The 27,335-nt window shown below is 41.8% G+C and overlaps 1 protein-coding gene across 4 annotated transcripts in view; it reads left to right on the top strand.

Annotated features, from left to right (window-relative positions):
• Positions 1 to 27,335, top strand: part of CLSTN1 (calsyntenin 1) — a 67,106-nt gene that overhangs the window by 1,332 nt on the left and 38,439 nt on the right. The gene's annotated exons all lie outside the window — the stretch shown is intronic.

Raw genomic sequence — 27,335 nt, 5'->3', positions numbered from 1 at the left:
GAAGAAGCAAATGCATCTTTTGTTCTATGTTTCTTTCTTCACATCTTGGATGATAAACTTTGAATACTTCTTTCATTTCTAGCATTCTGGTGACTGTCAAATTCAGGTCTCAGTCACCAAGTATCTAATTGCTCTCACTTGATTTTTAAAAGTTACATCAAGCTGAGTTTGGAATGTTCCTTCCAGATGTGCGGTGGAAGTCTGAAAGTTTATATATCCCAAAAAACTGTCAGTTTTGCTTCTGTTGGGGAAAACCCACACATTTAAAAAAATACATGCTTGGATTGGGTATTTTGGGAACAATTAGAGTATATTTAGTTTAGTTAATGATAACATTTCTTGTTAAAATCCGTCTTAAGCGTGGCTATTCACGTCTATTTGCTATTCATTATTGAATTACTTGGGTACTTAATTTCAGCTATCAAATACCATGGCGGACTAACAAATCTTACGTGAAAGACATGTTGAGTACTTGAATCCTTTGTACTTGCTGACTTTCTCTAAGCTTTTCTTGGTATATCTATAATAATTAAGAATTCTTAGTCTTCAAAATAAAAAGACATCTTAAACACGCGTTATTCTGTTACATTTGTTTTTTTCAGCTAGCAAGTTAGAAAATGTCCTGTAAATATTACATGAGATGCTAATGAAATGAATTCATTTTGAGATGTTACAAATGAATTTTATATGTAAATATGCAATTTGTGGAGACACTGTGGGCTCATATATAAAGATCATTTCAACTAATATCTGATTTCTTTGCTACAAGACAGTGTGACATGAACTGCTGTTCATATTCTGGCTACCTCTAATCATTGTTAATGGGATAAAGGTCCCATTGTTTGCTGGAGAGAGTGTTAGGTTTTATAATATAAATTGTATTTTGACTATTAGTTTTATGGAGAACCCTGAATTTCACTTCAATTGTAGCTGTGGTTCTCAGAAAATATCAAGTAAGCCAAAACATGGAGCGTGCCCTTTGCTGCCCTCCTCCTGTCTCTAGTCAGTGAGTGGTGAGGAAATAGAAAATTGAAATAGAGAAAACAAGAAAGCTGATACGAATATTAAAAATAAATAAATAAATGAATGTAAAAAAAATGAATGAATGAATGCAATCATGTAATGCATTTCAAAGCCAAATAAATAAGACTCAGTGTTACTTCCTGTTGCTCACGAGCCTTATCATCATCATCCTATTTGAAATTTTGTCTTTCGAGTCCCTGAACTCTCCTTCCCTGCCTCACTTTCTCTTTTCTCCATAGCAGTTAATCGCCTTCCAAACACCCTTTGTTAGGATTTTGTTTATTGTCTGTCTCCCCTCACTCGGACCCACGTCCCCGTGATGGAAGGATGTTTGTGCATTTTGTGGGCCCGTAAGTCGTGTCACCCACGCGCAGCAGCAGTAGGTACAGTATTTGTTGTGTGACTGGATGGACAACTGTATTTCTGCTTAGGCACCGTGATATTTTTATGTCGTAATTTTTACCCGAGATAAATGTTATATGCTGAAAAAAGCATTACAGGCAAAGAGTATAAAATTTAAATTCTGCAGTGTGGATATAATAGCTCCTTAGGTAATTTTTCAGGGATCCGTTCTATTGATTGCGGGGTTGGGGATATTAGATCATAAAAATCTGCAGCAGCTTTTGAGGGCTTGTATTTTTGTGGTGGCCACTTTGAGTCAAATTTTTAAAAATACTGTGATTCTCAGCTTTTTTTGTAAAGTGGTTTCTTAATTTGTCACCTTGTTTTTCAGAAACAGCTTTGAGGGAAAAGTCATTTGATATAGACTTCACTGTTATACTTAATCTAATAACACTTTTACTGCTGAAAGTAAATATCATTTATTTCACATAGGAGACTGATAACTGCTAAAGAAATGATAAAATATTAGTGGTTCTGAGTATTATCCAGTTTAAGAACTATAACTGTTAACTAGAACCCTCAGTTAATTAAAATCCATCTTCTGGCTGCATACCATTTTTTTGGAGAAAAAACATAAAACCAGGTAGTTTCATAGGAATTCTTTTTCAAAAGAAAGTTTTAGGAGTTCATATCATATATTATATGTGTTGGTACTATTTAATTTTTGAGCCAAGAAAAGCAATTAATATTTCAGTTTTAGATGTGGGAACTGTGACTGATAAATGAAATTTTCATGAAATGCGGTAACATTATTTTTGCATCGAAATTAGAATGTATTGTAATTCTGTGACATGAGTTTCTGAAATTAGTTAAGTTTATAAAACCAACTCTTAAATGTTTAAAATGAGGAACCTGAGAGAATGTTAAAATTTTAAGACATGGATAAAAATGTATTGAATTGTGTTTATTGTATTTATTATTACAGGAAAATGTAATTTTTTAAATAGAATTTTAATTTGTAAGAAGTGAAACAAAATAGAAGATCTTATTAACTTGAGAATCCCCAAGAGTCTATTTCTTGTGTATTCTGATTAATTGAGGTTTTAGATTATTATGTTTTTGAAAATATGCCTTGTATTTTCTTGATTTGATAAGATCTTACCTTGATTTAGTAAGAGCAGACGTACTTAAAGAAATGTGTCTTTTGTAAATGAAATTGAAGATACTGATTTGTTATAAAATACAGATTTTAGTAGAGCTTTAGGGAATATGGATTCAGAATTGGTGGAAATGATACATGATAGTGTTGTGTTCTTCCACTGTTGAAACATCAAAAGTGACATTTTGACATGAGTAGAGACTGTGCAAGGGCAAGGATTGGTGACCCTTAAGCTTTGACAGTTTCCCTGTCTGTGTCAGGCTGATGCAGTGTCCATCTTTGCCATAGAGCTGCCACCACCAGGAATTGGGCTACTGCATCTGTTTGTGGCTGATTTGATAGGTCCTTCCTCCCTTACATTTTAGGCATATTTTTGTTCTTTTTCTCATTTAGCTATAGGATGATATTATTAGATATAAGTTTTTCAGAAGATCTGTTGGTAAGTCTCTTTTTAAACTTTCAGGTGAAGATTCAGTAACTTCAAAGGAACTGAATTTAGAACATCTTCAAAACCTTTAAAACACATCTGAAAATTGACGTTTTTCCATTCCAGAACCCCACTAGGTAGTAGGTGGTGGCATAATAAAGGAAGACTCCTGTTTGTCTTTTTTACCTTTGGTCAGACATGAATATTATCCTTCAGTCATCTGTTGTGGACCAGTCTGATTCTCTTGTGACAAGAACTTCTATAGAGTCTGCAACTTCTAAAGTCTACTTTGATCTGTACTTTTAAAAATATAATTGGTTAGGACGAAAGATTTTGTTTTCCTACATCCAGTCTTTTTTATTTTTAAACAGCTTTATTGAACTATAATTCACATACCAAAAAATTCACCCTTTTAAAGTACACAATTTAGTGATTTTAGTATATTCACAGTTGTGCAACCATCACCACCAAAAAGACCCCATGGACCTCAGCTGTCACTCGCAATTCCCCTTTCGTCCATCCCCTGGCAACCACCAATCTACTTTCTGTCTCTGTGGATTTGCCTATTCTAGACATTTCATATCAGTGGAATCCTACAGTCTGTCGCCTTTTGTGAATAGCTTCTTTCACTTAGCATCATGTTTTCAAGGGTTCATCTATGTTGTAGCATGTATCAGAACTTCATTCTTTTTTATGACTGAATAATATTTGCTATAGGCTTGTGTTCCCTCCAGAATTCATGTGTTGAAACCAAATGTCCAGTTTCAGGGGCTTTGGGGATGTGATTAGGTCGTGAGGGTGGAGCCCTCATGGGTGGGCTTAGTGCCTTTATCAGAGACCTCGGACAGCCCCTTGCCCCTTCCGCCAGCTGAGGAGGGCACAGCAATGAGATGGCTAAGAACCAAGTAGCAGACGCTCAGCCGGACACTGAATCTGCTGGCACCTTGATCTTGGACTTCCCAGCCTCCAGAGCTGTGAGAAAAAAGTTTCTGCTGTCTATAAGCCACTTGGTCCATGACACTTTGTTATAGAAGGTCAAGCAGACTGAGAAAATATTCTGTGGTATGGTTATACTGCATTTTGTTTATCCATTTTTTTCAGTTGATGGACATTGGGGTTGTTTACACATTGTAGCTACTGTGAATAATGCTGCTGTGACTGTGTGTGGGGTTTCTGTGTGGACTGAACTGGACTGTTGTCACTTCTCTTGGGTACACTCCCAGGAGTGGAATTGCTGGGCCTTATGACTATGCTTAATGTTTTAAGGAATTGCTGAACTCTTTTCCAAAGTGGCTGCACCATCCTGCATTCACTCTTGACCTCTGTAATCACTCCCAGGAGCCGCTTTCTAATCAGGTACATATTTCACAGTTGTCTACATTTTCTTATAAGAGTTTTAAGTTGCTGATTTTTTCCCTGATCTAGGGAAAACTGGCATTTCATCCACCAACCCCTTCCCTCACCATTGGCTCCCATATAATTCCTACCCAGGACCTTGACTTTGAGTGGAAAGGAACTTCAAAAGATCTGTCCTGTACCCTTGAGTACCCTTCTCTGTAAGACAGACATTTCTTCACATGTCCCTGACAATTGATCGTTCAGCCGCGTACTTGCTAGTACACAAAGCAGCCCTCTTAAAAACATCGTTGTGAGACTTGAGTTGCTGTTCCTTAGGACTCAATCTTATTAGTCCTTGAGATCATTGCCGTCATCCAGCCCGCAGCACTGCCTCTGCCCCCTCTCCTGGAAGGAAGGCTGAGAGCGTCTGCGGCCCAGTGTCCAGCCCCCAGGCCCTGGTTTCTGGCGGTGATCTGAGGGATGAGCTTGTAGAGTGTAAGATAAATTCTAGCCGAAAGAAGCAGGCGATGAGAGACAACAAAGGACCAGGCGGTTTATTTGAGGGCAATTCCCGGGTGATGTTCCCCGGTCTGGCTAGTTACAGGCCGGGGAAGTCGCGCGTAACTAGATAGGCGGGGAGATTTTATAAGCACAGGGAGGGGAGGGGGAAGTGGGCCGCGCCAGGGGTATGTGGGGAACTTTTGGGGTAGAGTGGTGGACAGCCAGAGGTCTCCTCCTTCCAGATAGAGGGGGTCTGCATCCAGGGTTTGTCCGCAGGTCATGGGACTGGAATCCAAAAAGAGCTGTTCGTTCCTTCCCATACGGCACAGAGCTAGTTGATGCTGTCTCTGCTCCGCCTGCATTGTCCTCACCCTTCTCCCTCCAGTGCCTCCAGCCTTACACAGAGCTGCGGATCCAATAGCTGGGGGACGTGCTCCCAGTCACAAGCAGAGCAAGTATCTTAAGTTCCAGGAGCAGGGTTTAACTTAATGAAGGGAAATGGAAGAAACAGTAAATTTCTAAAGCACAACTAGTTTAGAAAATAACATTTCATTCATTACATTTTGTTTGGCCAATTAGCAAAAAAGTGTGCTTTATAAAAGCAAAGTATTTTGTCTGGTCCTTTGATTTTATTCTCAAATTAAATATTCATCATTTACCCTATCTTCAATTGTTGTATAAAACACTTAGAAATATGTCTTTAGATTCAAAGTAAAATTTTAAAACACAGTAAAAATAATGTCATTTTTGCTTAATATGTACTTAAAGTGTAACAAAGATATATTCTGAGCTCTTCATAATGCTTAGGAATTTTTCATGTATAATATAGTACTTTCATTTTAAGGACCAAAGAAAATGGAATGTCATAAACTTAAACTGAAGACACATAAAACTTGAAAATGATCGTATAAAGATGTCTATTAAGTGGCTTTTAAGGAACATTATTCATTCCATCTGAAATGTAGAATCCAGTCTTAATTTTGCATATTTCACATGTAGTTAATGATGGATATTGGTGGGACCAGCTGTATGTAGTATGTGGGGTCACGTGCACAATCGAAGTGCAGGGCCCCTTTGTTCAATATTAAGAATTTCAAGATGGAACAGAATATTAAACCAAGTGTGAGTCCCCACACACCCAGCAAACCGGTCCTGTGTATTGCTAGACTTGTAGGCAGAGCTCTGATAGGATGTGGGCCTGGTCCTGAGGTTGTAGCCAGAGGCTTTGATCCTGTGGGCACCCTCTCAGATGAACCAGCTGATGCCCAGCCCTCCTCCCTCTGATGCTCCCTCCCTGGTGATACACTTCCCACATTGGAAGACTTATTTTATTCTCTGGTGGCCTCAGGGTGGAGGCTGCAAGCTTTTCTCTGTCCCCCTGCACCTGGCAAAGGACAGACTCTACAAGTTCACAGTAGACAGTGAGCAAATTGGAGGTAGAGGCTAATTCAGGAGTAGGGTCACTTGATTAGGGGGTTAAAGCCTTTGTGTCAAGCAGACTATATTTACCTTTAAAATGCCTTGACTAATTCTTGCCAGTTTCCTATTATGGAATTAGTAACAAGGATAGCAGGAATAATTAAAATTCTTGGATAATCCCTAATCTTTTTTTTGCCATGCCTCTCAAGGTTTCAAGAGTAAGTAGCAAAATGCACTGGCTTGAATTGACTTTTCTCCCTAGGCCCCACTCACTCTGGGCTACATTATAAAGGAACAGTGGGAGGATCAAAAGGTAGGCAGCAGCCCTTGTGGGTATTTGAACACCTCACTTGCCAGTGCTGTGCTAATGGTAGGGTATCTGGATAATCAACAGCCTGGATTATGTAGCCCTGAATTGGCATGTTGCTGATCTTGCTTCTGAGTTGTTTCTCTGCCCATGATTCCTGAAAAAAGGCATTTTCATTTGGCAAGAGTTAAAGAAGTCTGGGTCCAAGTGTATGAAGCCGCCTCTTGCTTAATTAAAAGAAGCAACTAAAAAGCATCGTCTAAATATTCAAAGCCTAGAATAGAAAAATGACTTAAATGCTCTATATATGAAATGACATTTCTAAAATTTTCTCTCACTGGATGAACATGTACCAGTGGGATAATTTCATAACAGCTTCTTCTTCCCCCTGATGGTGACTTTAATTAGTAACAATTGTACATTAATATTTGATGTTTCAGATAGTTCATAAATGCCAGTGATTAATATATATTTGCTGATTATGCAGTTGATAAAGTTTATTAACTATTTTTTTTTCAAAATTATTCTGCTTATTTTTGAAAGGTTTGAGATTTTTACCACTACTTTAAAAAAGTAATGAACACATAATGCAAGTATGGCTTCATTTTTTTTCCCCTGTTAAATGTACGTTCATGTGGTTGCCCGAGCTGATGGACAGCGAAGGCAGGGACAATGAGAAAGCAAATATGGGCCACTGAGGCCAGGTTTTGGTTGTTTAGGGCCCAAGGAAGAAGCCTTCCAGGGTTTCCTGGTGTCTTCTATTTTATTTAGGAACTCAGTGGTTTGGGAGAGCAGATAGGGATTTGGGGCAAAAGCATTGTCTTGGAAGAAACCCAAGCACATACTGGTAAACTGAGGCAAGCTGGTGCCATGGCAGTAGTGGGTCCCCTGCACCTGAGAAACCTCCCACAGTGGCTAGCAAAAGTTAGTCCATGTCGAGTGCTGGTCAGATTGAGAACTTTTCTCATGAATATTCTGGCACATTTTATTTCTCCCTTCTTGGCTTAGATCTTTTGGGTGAACTCACCTCTACCTGAAGCTCCTCGACCTCTTCAGCTCTCTGCTGTCTTCTAGTGACTGTTTGCCAACCGCCTTAGCCTCGCTTTGGCTTCATGTATTGTTTCCTGGGACCCATTATTTCTGATGCCCAGAGGACCTGAAAAGACAATTATATAGATGTATTAGGGATTCAAGTTGGAACTCAAATGGTAATTTACCCTGAAAACATTGTTATAAACTGCATGAGCCCTAAAAGTGATTGTCAGAAACCTATTTAACGCATAACAAGGGAGAATCAGGGAAATTTGCACTAGAACGGCACACATACCATTATGATATTAATTACATAAACAGACAATGAAGTGCTAGTTAAGATTTTGTAGTAAGGCAGTCTTGAGGTGGTAGAGTAGCCCTAGAAGATTTTGTAGGAGTGGAGCCATGGGTGGTCACTCCTTGGCACACAGCTGGAATGAAGACTAAAGAGAAAGGTGGCGAAGGAGGGAGGATCCCAGTGGCTTCCAAGTGACCCAGTCTGTGGGATGAAAAGGAGGGAATGTGACCTGTTCATTGTGATCTTGACAAGGAAAAAAGGACACGGCATGGAGGAGACATGGTGGCCAACCAGCCCCCAGGTGCCAGGGGGCAGCGTGGCCCTGTGGGGGCTGAGTGCTGGGCCCCCTGCGTGCAGCAGGCCTTCCGCCATTGCTTGGCGTCCGAGCCGCCGGGAACTGCCTTTCTGTGCAGGCATCCCTTGCAGAGGATTCTTCCTCGTGTGCACCCCCTAAAGGAATGACTTACGATCAAGTAATGTTTCTCATTAAGGAAAATTTTACTCGAGAATTGCTATTTAAAACCACTTAGTGCATTTTCCAAGTTCCTTTATCTATAGGAGGTGAATCTTCTCCTTTGTAGAGTTATTTTAATAAAGCAAATGTAAAAAATGTACTTTACTTAATTCCAGATACTCTTGATTAGATTTGTGTGTGTAATTTACTGGAAGTCATCCCTTCTGAAGAATGGTGACATAATGACTTTTAATGGCAGTGATAAAGCCCCAGGCCTCCTCTTCAAATATCTCTATAGGGTGGGAAGAGGTGGATGGCTAAGCAGTGTTTCCCTAAGTGTGTGTTACGTGATTGTCTAAGTTTGGGAAGTGCTGTTAGGCTGGTTTCATTACTGCCGGACATCTCCCAGCCTTTAGTGTCGTGGGGGTGGGAATCAGGATTTATCCGACTGACTAAACCATGGCCTCTGTGCCATTGGACACATTTGGGAAGTGCCGCTCCAGTTCTTGCCCACCTCCTTACTGTAGAAAAAGAAAATACAATTTAGTGCAAAAAAAGAATAAGTTAAAATGACCTGAAATACTGTCTCTCTGAGATCATTAGTCTTAGCACTCTTGTGTGTATCTCTAAGGTTTTTTTTTCCTTGTAAAAATTTTATATAGTCAACATTTTACACAAAATGAGTTAATTTATACAGTGTTTTATAACTTTCTCAGTGTCATTCATTAAACATTTGTCTAGGGTTCTGTGGCCATCATCCATTCGAGGGGTTTGGTAGGATCTGTTTAATTCTGTAGGTTCCCAGACTGGTCTCAGCACCTCTGTGCTCTCAAAAATTATTGAGGACCTCAGAGAGCTTGTGTTTATGTGGGTTTATCGATCAATATTTACTCTTAGAAGTTAAGCTTGGAACCTGCTTGAAATACTTTATTACTAATTTATTGAAAATACCAATTATAGATCCATTACATGGCAACATACATAGATTTTTTAATTGAAGTATCATTGATAAACAATCTTAAGTTGGTTTCAAATATACAACACAGTGGCTCAACATTGACCCATATTATTAAATCCTCACCCCCTCAGTGTGGTTACTATCTATCAATGTTGGAAGACCATGGCAACATATTTTTAATGAAAAATAAGTGTGTTTTCCAAAACGGCAAGCAATTAAGTAAGAAGACCAGCATTGTTTTACATTTTTGTTAATCTCCTTAATGTGGATTTGAGAGAAGGCACCGGGATTCTGCATTCCAACCCACTGTTAGCTGTTTGGTTAAAGGAGATGAAGCAAATTTGGCCTCGCGCAGACCGTAGCTAGAGGAAGGAGGGCCTGTGGACTGCCTGAGAGTCCTCAGTTCACACTGGTAGCTGCTGCTTTAAGGCAGTGGTTGATGTCAAAACAAAACTGGGGGATATGTCACCAGTAATTTGCTTCTAAATAACCACTGATGTAGCAAAGCTTGCAAATTTTTACTTAAAAAAAAAAAGAAATCAAGGTTAATTCAACTTATTCCTGTAATCATATTGCTCCCTTGTTAACACTGTCACTTGCTTTCTTGAGTGTTGAAGACGAGGGCGCGGCCACAGCGCTCAGGCCTGGGTCCGCCCAGAGTGCGCGGCATGTCCCGCTACCACCCCGCGAGGGGCCAGGTGGGTAGCGGTCCGTACCCGCATGTGTGGGGCCGGGATCTTGTGTGCCTCGGGGTCTTCACTTTGGCTTTCTGTTTAATTTTACTATAGGACACATTTTTAATGAGGGAGAAGGCAAAACTAGGTAAAAAAGTATAAGTAGACATTAAAATCAGGTTCATTTGGGCTTTTTCTTTAGTTGTATACACGCTTACCTTAGTATTTTCTGTAGAATGATATCTAGAAAAAAATATCAATCTTTTTTTTCTTGAAGTTCAGTACTTAAACAGGAAGATTACTGTCTGTTTTCCCCACATGATGGCCCTTTTGAGACCTTTAATTGGCTGATTTTATTGTAAAAACACTTTTTGTAACTACCACAACGAAAGATGTCTGTACTGCTGTCGGCTTTATTCTCCTGGAAAGTTTTCTGGAGTTTTCTCAGAATCTGGAATAAGTTGTGTGTGGGCATGTGCCTGTCCTGTTTATCTCGGTGGGGAGTGGCTGCTTGATTGTTTTGGCATTGCCCTTGATCACCAGTGATCTAATAGTTGGCTATACTACATGCCATAAATCCACTTTCCCCTTGAGAGGTCATCTCATCCTTCAGCCCTTCTACAATCAAGTCCCTTACTTTTAAAAGTCTGGCAATTTGTCTTCCCACTTAAATAATCTCAGGTTACCTGCATATCATTGCATTAGAACATTAAGTACTTTTTAAAACCCTGGTGATTAAAAAAAACCTCATCCATCTAAAAAACAAGCTTCTGAATTACATGGCTAGAATTCTAGAAATGGAGAGGATTTTAGAAATCACTTAGCTCAGTCAGCCCATTTTATCAAAGAGGAAACAAGTAAAGTTGTTATTATCGTCAGTGTGATATTTTTATAGCTCAGAATACGAGATGTAAGAGTATAGGGGAGACGGAGCTAGAGTGTCTCTAACGCTGTTTCTCTCTGTAATAAAGAATACTCAGGAAGCATATATTTGAGTGACTTGTTATGAACCTTTCATGTGCTGTCTCTTTGTGCTTCTCCCAGTCTTCGCCTCACCTATTTCGGTGCTCTGCTGCTGGGTGCATACAAATATGCCTGACATTTTTTTCTTTAAAGCAATGGAAGTGATTTATTGGCTGATAGAACTAAAACGTCCAAGATAGGGGATAGGCTTCAGGGTTGGTTTGATTTAATACTTCAACCGTGTCATCAGAGACCTGGATTCTTTACCTTCCTCCGCTCTGCCTTCGTTCTTGTCAGTGCTGTTGCAAACCTGGCTTCTGTCGGTGACAAAATGAATACCAGATTCCAAGTTTCATATCCATATGCCACCTTGCCCAGAAGGGGAGGCGAGTGTGTCCCTTCTGGTGGGTCTTTAGAAAGCTTCCTTCCTAGAAGCTCCACTACTATAAAGGACACACTGCATGTCACTGGACAAAATTAGTGGGGGGAGGAGACATGACTTGGTCTCGGTCTGTTAGCAAACTTGTGCTCTTGGACTGTCGGTGTCACCAGTGCTTCCCAGCCCCCTCTTCCCCACTTAGGTGGGACAGGATGTCTAGGGTGGGCTGGAGTCAGGTATTTCCCCTCCTCCAGGTACATCAGGCTGATAAAATAATTTATCCTGAGGTCAGGCCCTGCTAAGAGGGACAGAATGCTCTGCCATAGATCTAAATGGTTACTTCCCCCGACCCCCTCACCATGTGGGAAGGTCAAGGGGATTTTTCTCCTGTATTCACTGTGAGGCTCTGGTAGAGTTCCTGGAGGTAAAACACAAAAATGTGGGGCCCTCCCAATGACAGGGCTTTTTTTTTTCCATGTTCATTTTTTATTGTAAAAAATGTAAGCATATACCAAAGTGGGCAGAATATGATACCCCATCTCTATGTCCCTATCAGCCTGGTTTCAAATACACAACACGGTGACCAGCTCACAGCCAGTCCTGCTTCGCCTGCATCCCCGCCCACTCCCCTATGCCCCCTCCTGGTATTATTTTAAGGCATATCTCAGACATCATACTCTCCACAAATGCCAGGACCCCCTTGTCTAATTCAGTTTTTTGTAACCATCAACCTTGTCCATGCTGAGCCTCTAGCAGTGCATCAATTCCAGCTCAGGTTTTCCTACCCAGACACTGGTTCCTGGGGCTTCTGCTCAGGTCAATGTGATTCTCTCTCTGTAGTCCTGTCTTTACAGTTTTTGGGGCAAAGGTTTGCCCTCTGACCTCACTTCACTGTTGAATCAGAGAGGAGTTGTTGATGTTTCAGTTTGTTCAGATTTTTCCTTGTTAGGATGAAGTGGTGACTTCTAAGCTCCGTAACATGCTGGATCAGAAACCAGAAGTTCTTAACGTAACATTTTATAATGTACAATTACTGCGTACATTCAGTGACATTTAGTACATTCACAATGTTGCACAACCACCATCTCCACCTAGTTCCAAAACATTTTCATCTCCCCAAAAGGAAACCTCATGCCCATTAAACTCTCTTCTCCCCTGAGTCCCTGGCAACCACTAATCTGCTTTCTTTCTCTGGATTTAATTATATTGGATATTTTATTTAAATGGAATCGTTCATACAAAAGTATGTGACTTTTATGTCTTCTTTTACTTAGCATCTTGTTGTTGAGGTTCATCACGCTGTAGTATATATCAGAACCTCATTCCTTCTTCATGGCCAAATACGCCATTGTATGGCTAGACCACATTTTGTTTATCCATTCATCTGTCAATGGGCTTTTGGGTCATTTCTGTTAGCTATTATGAATAGTGCTGCTGTGAGTATTCATGTTTGAGTATCTGTTTTCAGTTCTTTTGGGTGTATATCTAGGAGTGGAATTAATGGGTCATTTGGTGATTCTGTTTAACTTACCGAGGAGGCATCAAACAGCGGCTGACCCATTTTGCACTGCCACCCGTCCCCCTTCACACACCAACTTCTTACATTTCAAAGTGAAGCATCGTCTGTTACTTTAACTGTTCTTCATGTGACTTAGCTTCCAAAATCCCTGCCAGCCTGCTGAGTTTTTTACTTGGGCATTCCATGGTGTGGCTGCTGTGTCTCAGTTGGCAGGGGGTTTAGTCAGGTCCTGTGTGCAGGAGCAGAGCTGGAGTGGCATGGGGTTAGCACGCCCTGTCTATGCTTTTCAAAACCTTGCCACACTGACTTATTTAACCCAGACCCCCAAGTCCCTCCCCAATGTTGGTATTGAACTATGCATCTCATCGTCTAACCTGATGCTTTTTTTAGTGCTAGTTTTCTTTATGAAAGTAGCACTGATACACAATCTTATGTTGGTTTCAAATACACAACACAGTGGTTCAGCATTCACCCATATTATCAAGTCCCCACCCCCTCCAGTGCAGTCACCCTCCATAGCATGGTAAGAGGCTATAGAGTCATTAACTGTATTCTTTGTGCTGTACTAGCATCCCCGTGACCAGCCCGTATTATTGTGACTGTGAATTTTCGTGCCCCTTAATCCCCTTTCCCCAGCCCCTCCCCCTTGGTAACCACTAGTCCCTTCCTGGTGTCTGTGAGTCCACTTAGTGCCAGCTTTTATGTGTTGTCTTGCCGCACGTGACCTTCCACTTCATTCTGTCAAGTGATTTTTAACCCTGGCTCTGCATTCTGTCTTTTCATCCAAGCCTCATGTCCTTCTCAGATTTGATGTAAATGTTTAAGACCTGTGACCACATATGAGCCTCTGAAAGGTCACAAGAGACTGTTCTAGGTTTCCCGCAGGTTCATTACTCAGTGGCCTTTGGGGTGATTATTAACCCTACTGCAGGTTCAGCCGTCCTTCTCTCCGTCCACTTTCCATTTTTCTGTCTTGCTCTCAGTCACAGGAAATGAGGCGAGGCCCCATCAGTGCGTGTCAAGCGCGCCATGCACTATTCTGAGAGCCCCAAGGGTGCTGCAGCGGTTCAGGGGGGCGCGGCTAGCCAGTGATTCCACAGCGTCTCACTGCGTAAAGAGAGAGTGACCGCATAGAGGGGGTGAGGATTTCATAATGTGGGTAACTGTTGAACCACTGTGTTGTATATCTGAAACCAACATAAGATTGTATATTAACGGTACTTTAATAAAAATGAGTTGTGGTTAAGTAAAGCTTTTCTCGAGACGGTTGGTGCTTCAGAAATGGTGACCAGTGTTATTCTCCCTGAGGCTTCCTAATAACCCTCTCAAAAGAGAAAATGTTTAGGTGACTTGTTCTTGTGAATGATGTTACCAGCTCTTTGTGATTTTTCTTTCCTTCTTTAAAGGCACAAAAACAGATACAGGGTTTTGTCCATGATCAGTGTCAAAACTCATCAAAATTATAGTTTAAAATGTTCATCTTCCCATTTTGAGAACTCAGGTATTAAATGCTTTGCTCATTCCTTAAACAGCAAGTGTGGCGTAGGTTAGCAATTCTATCTGTAGGTTTTCTCAGTGCCCTGGACTGTAAAACACCCAGAATGACTTGGGGGGATACGTGCTTTTCTTCCACTTCCATGTCTCCCCCAGTCTTGGTTTTCAGCTCTCTCATCATTACACTGATTCTGCTCTTCCTAATGTAAACGTGCTTCCTGAGGGACTCAATGCCAAAATAAGACTGAGTTTTTTTGTTGTCTGTGCTCACTGTGAACATGTGGCATTTATTTTATAGATAATGTAAGAATTCTTTGTATAAACATTTATCTTGCTCTCATTAGTATTGTACGAATGTTAAGTAACAGCAGAGCAAGAAACAGGGAGGCAGTGGCAGGATCTTGATTTTTCTGACGCTGTCATGTGTTTGTCGGGCAGGACCGGCGACAGTACTTTGGGTAGCAGCTGTTAAGAACTTTGCATTGATGGTGAATGCCATCAAGTCTTGAATATTGGGTGGCCTTTTCTGAACTATATGCGATAAAGTTTTTCCATTGTGTCTGAAGGTCAGGAGACTAAAAAAACTACACAGAACTTGGAAATTACCACCGGACTATTATGTTACAACTCAGGACGGCGCCCTGTCCTCTCTGAATCCAAGGCAAAAAATGTGATAACGATAAAGAACAACGAAAAGGGCACACCTGGCCTATATTTCCTGGTAACATTGCAAAATGGAAAATTTAAGGAAATCATAGTATGTAGTTTGTTGTATAATTACATTTCTGATGGACTTCAACAACTTGAAGTGCTCTAATCATGCTTCAGTGGTGAGTTTGTTGCTGCTGGGCTGTATCTCTAGTTCTGTAGGAAACTGAAGACATATGCAGTCTGAATACTTTCCATGCATAAAAGATAGGAACTGAGAGACTTTAAAGGGCTCTGTTCCAAAAACGTTTGCCTCCATTTCTTACCTTAGTTTCTACTTTTATGTTAAATCATTGCAGTTGTTTGCCAAATGCAAGTGTGGGTACCTTATGTCACTATCATCAATTAGCACCCAATTCAAATCAGTTTCTCAGACTAGCTGTTCACAGCAGGATTGTGAAGACATGGAAAATTGGAGCAGGTAATTTTGGTTTAGGGCAAATGAAGAGGCCAGAAAAATCTGGAAGTATATACTGATGGGGGTGTGGGGACAGGTGTCGACGTTGGGAACCCTGGCCTGCCAGGGAGCCTTAGGAGGCCGGTGGTGGTGTGTGTAGAACAGCAGTGGAGTGACCCTGAAGACAGAGCTCACAACTTTGCTTTGCCTGTGAGAAGGGCTGTATGTTAATTATGTTTGGGAGAATTAATAGCTATACATGAGATGATTTTGCTAAAGAGGGGGCTCTTGTGCTAAAGCCAGGCCATAGCTGGTACCGGGTATGAGTAAGTGTCGTCAAGTCCCTACCAGAATACCTCTGGGGGTGTTTGTGCAGAGGTCAAGAAAGCATTTAAGAGAGCAAAAGTGACAATCGCGTTTCTCTTACAAGAGCATTCTCTAAATGCCTCTCTTCATGAGCCTTCTGTGACACGTTTGTTCATTGTTGCGACTAGTCGGAACCGCCTAGGGAATGTTCTATTCCAGACGTGCCCAGCCCCAGGTCAGGCGCCTGGCGCAGCCTCCAGGGTGCGGCCTGGGAGGTGTGGCCGACGGATGTCGGGAGGCCTCTGCCTCACAGCCTGGTCTGACCACTGCCGTGGGCGGCCCGGGGAGGCCCAGCCTTTGCTCTCCCGTGTGGTCTGCTTGCCTGTGTCAGGAATCTGATTTTAATAAGTGAAGTCTCTCCAGTTTTCCACCTCCACTTGCTGCTTAGCGAAGAGCATCTGGATGAGGAAGACAGTCTCCAGCTCCTTCCATTCCCCGTCTGCCCCCTTCTCCCTCCTCACAAAACTAGTTGTGAAATATGGCTGCTCGGGATTCATACATAAATAGCCACCACTTGAGGGAACAGCTTGAGAAAAACTCATAGAACCCTCCGGACCTGACCCTGGTGCCCATCCGTGTTGGTCAGAGAGGACCCCCAGTTCCTGGGGATGCCAGCCTGCAAATGATGCTTTTCTTTAGGGCCCCCTCTGGGGTATTGTGGGATTTGGGACAGGTGCCTCCTCTGTTCTCCGGGATACCGTAGCAAAGGGCAGGGCTCCTGCACCAGGGCTGCGTCCTGGGTCCTGGTCAGGGAGCAAGGATGGCTGCAGGGTATTGATTCCCAGGACGCAGGAGGAATCCTGTGGCTCCAGGAGTGCTTCCCCCTGGACTCTTCCCAACTTGACAGCCAGATCCTGAGAGAGACCCTTGATTGCCCGTAAGGAAGTTGTCCATTTCCCTTGGACGTCACCTTTGGAACTTCTGGATGGAAGGGTCATGCAAGAGCTTTTGCCTTTGGAAACTTTGTGGCAGGACACGAGGTTCCCATACCAGAGCGGCTGCCACGGCATATTCAGGCACTAAAGAGGGGCCGACCGTTAGTAGGTGAGATGCTAGTTGGTGAAGCTTAGGCTAAAGTAAGTATGGAATGCAGACATTACTGTTAGACTTGCTGGTTGGCTGGGGTTGGTGCCTGGCATAGTAATTTTAGGTGGGAAATCTTATTGAGTAAAGCAAAATTGGATTAGACAAGTAGTTGATTTCTGTGCTTGACACTAGTGAAATATTTTCATTTGCTTACTAGAAAAGTTTGTGAATGTGGTATTAAGTTACTTTGGAAAGTCAAATACAACTTTTTAGGAAAATCTGAGTGGTAGAAAAATGTGATAATGGGTAACTGAGAGGTAGCCTCTCTAAATGTAAATATGAACAATTTTTGTTGGAGACCTCTTTAAAATACACACATTTTCCTGATAATACTAAGATGTGCCAACTATCCCTGATGGCGTAGAATCAGTTGTTATACTGTGCTGTAGATGGGCATGTACATGGCACACATCCTCACACACCCCTCCATAGAATGTACCTGCAACTTGTTTAAAGAAGGACATTCTTGTATTGTCCATATGTCCCTCCGACTGTCCATCCATCCATCTTGTTTCCTCTCCATCTTTCTCAGAACAGTGATGTAAGAATGTAATTAGGTGACCTCCTGAGTAGTATAGCAAAGATGTCCATCAGTAAAATTAATTAGGGGAGCAAGATGGGAAGCAACCCTCTTGGAAATTGTTATTTTAAAAGTAAAGCATGATGTTCCTATCTTTACTATCAAAGCATAGTCTGTCATTTCAGCTTCAAAGTAACTTCTTTGTTACTTTTTTCCAACCTTTTTGTGTCACTAGCCTTTAAACCCTTTAAAAATGCAGCAACAATGTCGCACCTTATTTGTTCCTCTCAGGTCTGTTTGCTGGGGAGGCACGTGAGGAAGTCTCCAGTGAACTGTCAAGGAAGACCATCCGTAGAGGTAAAATTTGAGAACCCTGAGCATAAAAGAAAACATAGTTTTATGATTTGATTTCTGGATGCATTGAGGTGCTAGATGAAGGTGCCAGACTTCTTAGGGTCAGTTAATAGAGGTTTCACTATTTTGGAATAGTGATTCTTAGCCTGGACTGGTTTCAGCAGGTATCTGAAGCCCCTGAAACCTCGTGCCAAGTGTTTCGTTGTTTTTTAATTTTTTCCTTGGGAAGGGGGTTCGTGGTTTCCATCAGGTTCTCGCTGCCACTTCAGCAACAGAACTCCAATTTGTCTTTCACGTTTGAGGATGCTGTATTTAAGCCTGATTTAATATCAGAATCATTAAATCCCACTTGGCCTTTTATTATTATTATTATTAAGGTATCATTGATATACACTCTTATGAAGGTTTCACAAGAAATACGGTGTGGTTATTACATTCATCCTTATTATCGAGTACCCCCCTACCCCATTGTAGTCACTGTCCATCAGCATAGTAAGATGCCACAGAGTCCCTGTTTGTCTTCTCTGAGCTACAATGTCTTCCCGGTGATCCCCCACACACCATGTGCACCAATCATGATACCCCACAATCCCTTTCTCCCTCCCTCCCCACCCGCCCTCCCCTCCCCCTCCCCCTCCCCTTTGATAACGGCTAGTCCCTTCTTGGAATCTGTAAGTCTGTTGCTATTTTGTTCCCTCAGTTTTGCTTCGTTGTTATACTTCACAAATGAGGGAAATCATTTGGTAGTTGTCTTTCTCCACCTGGCTTCTTTCACTCAGCATAATGTCCTCCAGCTCCATCCATGTTGTTGCAAATGGTAGGATTTGTTTCTTTCTTCTGGCTAAATAATATTCCATTGTGTATATGTACCACATCTTCTTTATCCATTCATCTACTGATGGACACTTAGGTTGCTTCCATATCTTGGCTATTGTAAATAGTGCTGTGATGAACATAGGGGTGCATGTGTCTTTTTGAATCTGAGAAGTGGTTTTCTTTGGATAAATTTCTAGGAGTGGAGTTCCCAGGTCAAATGGTATTTCTATTTTTAGTTTTTTGAGGAACCTCCATATTGCTGTCCACAGTGGTTGAACTAATTTACATTCCCACCAGCAGTGCAGGAGGGTTCCCCTTTTGCTGCCTTTTTTTTTTAATCCTAATTTTTAAAAGCACATTTGAGATCGTCACACCCTGATTTCTCAAAAATAGCATTGTGACTGCTGCTGTCTCTTGCCTAATTTTGTAGCTGTTTGTTTTAGAAAATCAGTCTTATTGGTAAGCAAAATTGAGTACACAAAGTGCCTAGGATGTAATTGGTGCTCAGTGTATACATGTTGTATTTGATATTGAGTATGCAAAATTGAATATATTTAAGCTGGTAGAATTTTTAGGTCACAAAGTGAATTGAAATATATTATTGATGAAACATTTTTTAAATGACACTCCCAGAAAAGCTGTTGTAAAATGTTCTCAATAAAGTATTAGCAGATCAAATCCAACAATATATAAAAAGAATTAAAAGCCAGGCAGTATCACAGACTCCCAAGAAGGGACTATAGGTTACCAATAGGGGAGGGGTGGGGGAGGGAGGGAGAAGGGGATTGCAGGGTATTATGATTAGTACGCTTGGTGTGGGGGTCTCACAGGGAAGACAGTGTAGCACAGAGAAGACAAGTAGTGACTCTGGCATCTTACTGCACTGATGGACAGTGACTGCAATGGGGTGTTGGGGGGACTTGATAATATGGCTGAATGTGGTAACCACAATGTTTTTCATGTGAAACCTTCATAAGAGTGTATATCAATGATACTTTAATTAAAAAAAATTAAAAGCCAGGACCAAATGGGATTTATTCCATGTACACAAAGCTGTTTCAACATTGACAAAATCGATAATCCACCATAACAGGTTAAAAAAGAAAAATCACACAATCATATCGATTAATGCAGAAATAGCATTTGACAAAATCTAACATCCATTCATGAGAAAAACTCAGCAAGTTAAGAATAGCGGGGAACTCTCAACTTGATAACAGCTACAAAATACCTAGTTAACAGACAGTATAATTAATGGTGGAGAAAAATTAGGAAAGCGGTGGGAACCACTTAAACATTATTAAGGATGATTGGTGGTTTCAAGTTTTTTTCTTTCATAGCAGTAGAATTTACAGTGAAGCTTCACAGAGATGTATTGACTTGAATTATTTGATATACCAGAACAAGCAGGTTAAGTATGAATCCTGACTGGATATTTGATGATATTAAATAATTATTGTGAATTTCTAAGGTGATAATGCCATTATGGTTTAAAAGGGTCGTTGTCTTTTAGAAATGTATGTTGATGTGTTGAGGAGTGAAGTTACATGATGTCTGGGATTTGTTAAAAATACTTGAAATTGGTGGTAGGAAAATTGGGTATATAAATCAAAGAAGATTGGCCCCCTGTTGATAACTGTAGTAGCTGAGGCTCAGGTATGGGGGATTCATTGTCCGACTTTGTGTCTTTTTATTTATTTATTCATTCATTCATTCATTCATTCATTCTGGTATCATTAATCTACAAGTACATGAAGAACATTATGTTTACTAGGCTCCCCCCTTCACCAGGTTCCCCCGACAAACCCCATTACAGTCACTGTCCATCAGTGTAGTAAGATGCTGTAGATTCACTACTTGTCTTCTCTGTGCTGCACAGCCCTCCCCATGCTCCCCCAACATTATACATGCTAATCGTAATGCCCCCTTTCTTTTTCCCCGCCCTTATCCCTCCCTTCCCACCCACCCATCCCAGTCCCTTTCCCTTTGGTAACTTTTAGTCCATTCTTGGGTTCTGTGATTCTGCTGTTTTGTTCCTGCAGTTTTCCTTTGTTCTTATACTCCACATATGAGTGAAATCATTTGGTACTTGTCCTTCTCCGCTTGGCTTATTTCACAGAGCATAATACCCTCTAGCTCCATCCATGTTGTTGCAAATGGTAGGATTTGTTTTCTTCTTATGGCTGAATACTATTCCATTGTGTATATGTACCACCTCTTCTTTATCCATTCATCTACCGATGGACACTTAGGTTGCTTCCATTTCTTGGCTATTGTAAAAAGTGCTGTGATAAACATAGGGGTGCATCTGTCTTTTTCAAACTGGGCTGCTGCATTCTTAGGGTAAATTCCTGGAAGTGGAATTCCTGGGTCAAATGGTATTTCTATTTTGAGCTTTTTGAGGAACCTCCATATTGCTTTCCACAATGTTTGAACTAATTTATATTCACACCAGCAGTGTAGGAGGGTTCCCCTTTCTCCACAACCTTGCCAACATTTGTTGTTTGTCTTTTCGATGATGGCGATCCTTACTGGTGTGAGGTGATATCTCATTGTGGTTTTAATGTGCATTTCTCTGATGACAAGCGATGTGGAGCATGTTTTCGTGTGTCTGTTGGCCATCTGAATTTCTTTGGAGAACTGTCTGTTCAGCTCCTCTGCCCATTTTTTAATTGGATTATTTGCTTTTTGTTTGTTGAGGTGCATGAGCTCTTTATGTATTTTGGATGTCAACCCTTTATTGGATATGTCATTTATGAATATATTCTCCCACACTGTAGGATGCCTTTTTGTTCTCTTGATGGTGTCCTTTGCTGTACAGAAGCTTTTCAGCTTGATATAGTCCCACTTGTTCATTTTTGCTTTTGTTTCCCTTGCCCGGGGAGATATGTTCATGAAGAAGTCGCTCATGTTTATGTCCAAGAGATTTTTGCCTATGTTTTTTTCTAAGAGTTTTATGGTTTTATGACTTACATTCAGGTCTTTGCCGAGTTTGTATCTTATGCCATATAAAAACATAAAAACTTGGCATGAAACTTGTTTGGTCACATGCATTAGGATGGCTCCTATCAAAAACCATAATAAACCAGTGTTGGTGAGAATGTGGACATTTATAACCCTTGTGCATTAGTTCAAAGCAGGGTCTCAAGGAGATACCTGCATACCCATGTTCATGTCACCATTATCCAAAATAGCCAAGAAGTGGCAGCCACCCCAGTATACGCTGATGGGTGAGTGGATAAACAGAAATGGGTGTGTATGCAGTGGGATACTGTCCAGCCTTGAAAGGAAGGGAATTGTGGTACTTGTTTTGACATGAATGGACCTTGAGGACATGATACTATGTGAAATAAACTAGTCATAAAAAGGACAAATCCCCACTTCTTGGGGTGCCTTGACTAGGCATATGGAGAGAAAACGAATGGTGGGTGCCAGGGGCTTAGGGAGCTAGTGTGCCCTGGGGATGGGGTTTGGGTTTGCGTGATGAAAAGCATTCTGGAGGTGGTGGATGGTTTCACAACAATGTGAATGTACTTAATACCATTGAACCTTAAAAATGGTTAAGATGGTGAATTTTTTGTGGTGTATTTTGCCTCAATTAAAAAAAAATTGTTTGACATTTGGAAGAATAATTAGAATGCCTCCTTTAAGCTTTGAAAGTTGGAATTATAGAAAGTGTGGTTTTGCTCCCTAAGAATTCCTTGGCAGAATATGCTTACAATTAATATTTCAATCAACTGTTACATACGCTCTATTAGGGCATGGACTGTTTCATTCATCATTGTTTCCTCAGCATGTAGGAGACTACCTGGGGCTCAGTAAAGGTGGGTGGGTGGGTGGATGGACAGAGGGACGGGGGATGGAAGAAAGGATAAAGAAGGAATTCCCTGTTCCTGGGCTCTCCCCAGCGCCTACTCCTCCTTACCTTTCAGTCCCACGTGGGAACGGCTGTCCGGCCAGCCCTGTGCTGTGGCTGCCTAGACACTTACCCACAGCCTTGCTTCAATGCCAACCATTTCTCATCTTGCCCCCGCAGCACAGTTCTTCAGCTGGTTTCCTGACCCCATTCTTGCCCCGTTCTTGTCACTTCAACGCGGAAGCAGGTGACGTCCTTCACGCAGCATCAGGCCTCTCCCTTGCCTCCCCTTTGGCTGCCTCCTGCCTTGGACGTAGGGTGCAGTTTGAACTTGGGAGAAGCCCGTCTGAGGCGCCTCATTCCACTCTTGCTGTCTAGTCTCACCTGGTGACCCTGCCCTGTGCATGTCGTGTTCCCTGGCAGGTGGAGCCATGGGTAGCTCTTCTGTCTGCGATCGTGGCCAACGGTGCGTGCACTGCGGCGACCCCTCCGTCAGATCTGCAGGGCCTTTCCTCAGCCAGGGCCCATCTGAGTGACCAGCCGTCCGCCTTCCCTGGCAGGTTGCCATTCTCGCCTTTTACAAAATGTCAGTGCTTAATATGACATGCTTCGCATAGCAGAAGAGGGTGGGTGGGAAGTGAATGAACATGTGAAACACTTCCCTGAACCATTAAAAAGATTAATTGCTAGATTGCTTAATTTAGGATTTAGTTTACACTGAAAGGTGATTTTATTTTAAAAATGGACTTCACGTTAATGTAATACACATACATTGTAAAGTTGGCTGTTTTGAAGTGTACAGGTGGTTTTATATGGAAAACCTTGGTTTTCCTTAAGGAGGTGAATCTAAGTCAGTGGTTCTCAAGGGAGCTGGTGAGGTGTTTGGGCCCCAGGGGATTCGGGGCAGCGTCTGTGGTCTGTGGTCATCACCGCTGCGGATGTGCTGCAGGCATCCAGTGGATGAAGGCGAGATCTGCTAAATGCAGGGCCGTCCTGCAACTGGAAATGACCTGGCTCGATGTCAGTAGTGCTGACCCTGGTCTGCATAATACCTGATATATACAGATTGTTCAAACACTTCAATATTAAGTTTATTTGGGATCATGCCATAGATAGAAGTCCTTAAACCAGTGCTTACAGAATTCGTCTAGAGGTTCTTTGGAAGTGTTCAGTTTTAGAGAACAAAAATCAAGAGTAATCTTAAAAATATATTTTACAAAGTCAGAAGAAATTGATGCTATCTTAACCAGACTGATTACTAGGAATCACGTCAGCTGAAAGGAACTATTGTTTTTAAATTTCATGCAGTGTTATTTTGGTTGGTTAGAAAGTGTGGTTAAAAAAAAAACAGGGTTTTTGTTTGCTTTTTGTTTCACACTTACCAGTATTACTCTGTATAATTCTTCTCTGTATAATTTATCTCTAAAAGAGATCAAATCAAGCCTCTCCAGGGGCTGAGGACTGTAGGGATTGACTTTACCTGTAGGTTGTGTTTAGGAAGACGGTGATAGGGAGGACGTCACGGGGACGCCCCCTGAGTATCCTTAGCTCCGGGCTTTCTGCCCTTCAGTTATTTCTAAAACATAGCTCTTGCTTATGGTTTATCAACAAATATTTGTTGGGCACCCATGTGGCAGACATTGAGCGGCTTCCTCAGAACAACGTTGTCAAAGGTGGTCCCATTCCTGACCTGTGGCGCAGAAGCAGGCACATTAAGTGCGTGGTTAAATCTGCACCTAATTAGTGAGTCAGAAACAATTCATTTAGTTCTGTCTGATCGCAGGGTTCCTGCCTTTTCTACCAGACACCCTGTTTAAATCTTTTCACAGCTTCTTCGTGTCTGAAGAGAGATTGGGAGAGATCGTTGGTGTAGCATAGAAGAGGGGTGCACACTCTGTTACTCTGAATTTCAGGCCCAGCCCCTCCCCGGCTGCACCTCCTTATGCTTGCAGAGCCGCATATTTATCACAGTCTTGCTAATCCCTGAGTGAGCCAGGTCCTTTTCTACCATTGTATCTTACATGTATTTTTATTCTGTAAAAGTACTCCCTCACACCCAAGAAACCTCTAGGTGGTCCCTGGACTTGGTTTCACATCTTCCCAGCTCTCCCTCCCAGACACGACATAGAATCACACTTCCTGGCCTGGTGGGTTTGGGTGGTGCCATGTGACTAGTTCAGGCCCATGAGTTAGGAGCAGAAGTGACTCTGTGTGCCTTCTGGGTGGAGGTTCAGCCTCACTGGGGGGACCTTCCGGGGTGTTCACCCCTGCGCCCTAGTGTGGGGCGTGGCCCGTCTGAGGTGTGACTCTCTCTTCCCTTTGGTCTCTGCTAACACAAGAGACTGCGTCCCAGCACAGAGGGAGTTGTTCTCTTCTCTAGGTTTTTTTTTTGAAGCACACTTCATAACCCTTTAGTTATTACCCCCGTCATTTTATTTTATTTTATTTTTTGTTAAGGTATCATTGATACATACAATCTTATGCTCAGGTTTCACATGAGCAACATTGTGGTTACTGCATTCACCCATGTTATCGAGTCCCCCCACACCCCAGTGCAGTCAGTGTCCATCAGCGCAGTAAGATGCTGTAGAGTCACTACTGCCACATCATTCTAGAATGTGGGTGGTCACTGATAGGTCTGTCTTCCCTGATGGACTGTGGCTTGGCTCCGTGAGAGCCCAGCACCTCACAGCATGCTGCTGCAGAGCGGGTGTTCGGGGGAGAGTCCTCGAAACAAACTCAAAGTCTGGCAATGTGAAGCTGAAAGAACCTTTGATTTTAAGGTGGTTTGCAGGACCATGGATGGTCTGAACTGAATCAGACTTTGTGACCGGGGACAGTCCGCGCGAATGTCTTTTTAAATTTTGATATTGGAATTATGTGAATATTTTAGTTATTCTGAATCTTCCTGAGGAAAAAAAAAAAGAACCAACTGGTTATACTTACATAATTTAAGAAACTTTTCTGTGCATATCGTCTTTAATGAAGGGCTGGGGTAGCACGGTTACCTTCCGCCCCTTGAGCAGTGAAGAGCCTGGTTTCTTTAAGCCTCAAAGTTTGCAGCGTGGACGCCAAGGCGCCTGTCGCCACCTAGTGGCCGTGTTCCTTAACTGCAGGTCCTTTGGCTGAACCGAGCGTGAAAGTCGAATCTGCAAACAAAACACGTAGGATCATTTAGGATTTACCTGTAAAATGCCTACAATCTCTTAAACATTCAGCTATCATTACTTATTATTATGATGTCAGTATTGGTCCAATATGACCAACCTAGGTGTTCTGGAATGAGAGAAGAGGCACACATCAGCTTCTCTTTTGAAAACAGTGGGTTACTCTGTGTGAAGAAATGAGAGGAATTGATGGTGGTGCTGGGATATCAAGGCCACTGCCGGCTTTGGAACCACCTTGCCGGGATCCATGACTTGGGTGATGTGGACAAGGCGCCGGCCTCTCATTAGCCCCCAGAGTTGGGATGACCTAGGGAGGTATAAGTTTTATATTTAAAGTTAATCTTGAAGTTGACCATTGTATTCTTTTCATCTTGATCTTTAACTTGGCAGCATTTTCTAAATATTAAAATCTACCACAACCACAAAAACTAGCCATGTCCTGAAATAATAGACATGTGCCTGTTCATGATTTTAATTAATACTAATGCCGTTTACAGTTTCGGTGGCTTTTTTGTGAGTCTAGAATATGACTCAGTGAATCAGGTAAAAACTTTCAACATAGGTGACGTGTTCCTAGACTTCAGGCCAGTAGTCTCTTGTCTTCACTTGTGATTTTTTTTTGGATGATTACAGAAACATCAATCACTCATTTCTATAAATATTTTATACTGCCAATTGACTGTGATGAAATATTAAACGTATCATTTATTAAATATTTAAAAGTTCAGTCTTTGGAACTGACTAGATCTCTTCATTCTACTACCAGCTTAAAGGAGCAGTTTAGAAATCTTGAGTTACAAAATGAGAATACTAGGAAAATTAATTTCCTGGAAAATACAGCTATAAAAGTAGTTTTCACCTTGAACCATTAGCCATGTTCAGCTGCAGGCCTTTTCAGTAGGGCAGCAGAAATACATATTTTACATTACAACCTATTGTAGGTTTATTGTTTGCTTCGTGTGGTATTTTCCCAATTCTACTGAGTTAAAAATAAATTCACTCAGTTTAAATCTCAGTTTTATGGATTCACATAGTAGAATAATCTTCAGTTTTATTTGCTGTGCTTTTGATTTTATTAATAAAACCTTAAATATGAAAACAGATTGGAATCAAATATGGCTACTAATAGTACATGAATAGTAAACTGCTGTAATAAATTGATGTAATAAAATAAAAAGCAGTAAATAGCTTCTGTGTTTTAAAGTGAGCAGTTAATGACAAACAATGGGGGATTCGGAGTTTGTGCCTGTAAAATGGCCTGTTTATCTGTATTATATCTGTAACTCCAGGCGGTGCTCCAGCCTGCGTCATAGCTGGCTTAACAAGATACCTGGAGAGGATGGCGAGTTTCTCAATCGGGTAAAACACTGAACTGGATCGCAGAGTAGGGTTATTTTCCATGTTCAGTGGCACCCTCCCAGCCCAAAGGCTGCAGCAGACTGAGAGTCCCCCACAGAGCTCTGCACCAGGTCACTCACCACTGTTCTGGGGATTGTTCTGGAAGGACAAGGACAGGCACACCTTGTCCCGGGATCAGCTTTTGTGAAGGGAGATGTTTTCCAAAGGCTCGTTACATTTTTGGTCTCTAGGACCGGGCTTTGGTTTCACATTAGGTCCCTCTGCAGTCTAACCACAGCTTGCGTTCCCGGGCAGCTCCCTCAGTGTTCGCTGCTGTATACGGTGCCTCCACATTCTCTAGTTTCCTTTGCTTGGAACAGCCACCTGCCAGAAACAAAAAATAAAAAAACACCTTACCAAGGTCTAAACCACCAACCATA

This window comes from Manis javanica, chromosome 4, assembly GCF_040802235.1.
Source record: "Manis javanica isolate MJ-LG chromosome 4, MJ_LKY, whole genome shotgun sequence".
NCBI lineage: Eukaryota > Metazoa > Chordata > Mammalia > Pholidota > Manidae > Manis > Manis javanica.
This window is presented reverse-complemented; position numbering and strand designations above follow the sequence as displayed.